The following is a 2,329-nucleotide window of genomic DNA, read 5'->3' on the forward strand; positions in this document are numbered from 1 at the left end:
TATGCTGTCTAGGAGGACGACTAATTGATTCTTGTTCAGCGGAAAAGGTGGTTCGTTATTTTCGATGAAGGTTTTGGCAGGATTTATCATATATGAAATGCGTTGTATCTTCAAGTTTAGATGTCTTTGGCTTCTTTCGAGATGTTGTAAGTTTTGGTACTACAAATGGGTTTTCTTGAAGTGCAATGTCGGTTTCTGGAGAGACGACTTCACTTATAGAGCGCTTTAAATGAGTTTATTTGTTTTCGGTTACTTCTATATTTACATTTGGTAATTTTGAGTCAGTATGTTGTGAAAAGGTGCTTTGGTGTTATGATGTGGTTGAAGCTTTATTAGATTGGGACGTTTCAGATTGGTTAGCCGTACTGGTAAGGGTTTGCGTAGGAATGGATGCTGTTTCTGCAGCCGAATCGGTTACAGTTGTAGTATTGGAAGTTGCAGAACTTAGTGGAGTTTGTTGTGTCGCAGATATATTTGTAGGTTCGGTGCAGGTTGCTGCCACGTGTCCTGGTTTTTTGCATTTGAAGCAGACGTTTCTATCTTGAGAAAAGAATATTGTGGAATTTTGTTTTTTCGAATGCTAATATTATGGCGCTTGGGATGGTTAAATTGTGAGAGCTAACATATACTTGCCGTCGAAAGCTTAGGATATGACTGTACTCGGGAAAGTTTGCGCCGATTTTTAGAAATGTTATGGGAGATACAAGATGTAGACGTAGACCGATTTTTTGCAGTTCTTTTTCAAGAACATGGTGGGTAATGATGGACGGGCATACATTTGACATAACAATTCTTTCAGCAGGTGTTATAAGTCGTCTAGCCTTTAAAAGTTCTCCTCGGATAGTAATTTGGGCATAGTTATCTAAAAACTCATCTGGGATATTTTTGTTCGCAAGGTACATGCAAACTCGCTTGCTGGAAAGGCGGGAGACGAAAATCATATTTTTAGGTTGAATACTATTACCAAGAGGGATTAGGTAGTAATGAAGTAAAGTATTTTCGATTGCACTAAAGACTAGTGCTTGGTCTTTTAAAGGAAATTTAAATTGATTTGTCACTGCTGAGTAGCTTTTTGGTGAAATTTGGTTTTGTTGAGATTGTTGATCCATGCTTGCTTCGGTGGAGATCATTTTAGAAGAACAAGTATCACCCGCAAGAGTGAGTGCGGCCCTCTCCCCCTATTGGGAACCGACTCCAGGTTTGTCAGTATAAATCGCAATAAAATTGAAAATGTGTTTAAAAATGTTACTGGTGTATATATACAATTGTATATTATAATACAATAAAATATTTATTTCAAAAATTTACGTGAAATGTAGATAATATGGCGTATTACGGCTTTTTTGTTATGTACCACTTTCACAAAAACTTAACTTATACATAAATAAACTTTTATTATTTATATTTACTTGTTGAATCTTGTTACTAGCTCATCTTCGATACAGTGTTAACGGTATACTGAATTCGCTCTACCGAGATTCACTTTGACACATTCGGAATAGGAAACATACAACACAAAAATTCCTACCTCACATTATTAACTGCTAAAATCAACTTAATCTTTCATTAAAAAAGAAGAATTATTAGAAATAGTGGGAGTGTCTACTAATCTCATAAAATTTTGCGGAGTTTATTTCTACAAAATATTTTTATTTTGTACAATAAATAATTTTCTCATTTGTTATCAATCCATTATAATGGTGTAAATAAATAATTATTGATTGGCGTAAGGTTTATGTTATTTTTATGTCTGTTTACTATTAACCCTGGAAGCTCATACTTCGGTGTGAGATACCCATCGAGACACTTAACTGAGTGTAGCATGCTCAATCGCATTTCAATGGTAATGCCAATTTCATGTAAATTCAGTCTGTAATCTGCCAAGGATGTGTGTGTAGTTGCGGTCTCATTTGAGCAATATTTCCAATCACAAAAATTTATTGGATATAGGCTAGGGTATGTAGCACCCATGTATGAGGTTTGCGATCAAGTGTGCCTTCAAGTTAAAGATCTACCAACACAATATCCCACAAGTCTAGTAAAGCAACTAGGTGTTATATCTGCAAAGGAAGAGATGAAAAACAAAATATGCATACTGGATTAGCCATAAAGCATTCTGCATTGAGTATAAACTGTGTTATAGATGTAGTCACCAAAATGAGTGAAATTGAAATACCTGACTAAGAATGAATATGATCTCTATAATAAAAAGGTGCTACCTTTTAGTTAGAAAGACTCTTTTGTTGTTAAATTAAGTTTAAATATTTTAAATTATGTTTCTGGTTGTTTATAAAATATTTTTTAATTATTTTTATATTTTTTCTCTTTT

Source organism: Diabrotica virgifera, chromosome 1, assembly GCF_917563875.1.
Source record: "Diabrotica virgifera virgifera chromosome 1, PGI_DIABVI_V3a".
Classification (NCBI taxonomy): domain Eukaryota; kingdom Metazoa; phylum Arthropoda; class Insecta; order Coleoptera; family Chrysomelidae; genus Diabrotica; species Diabrotica virgifera.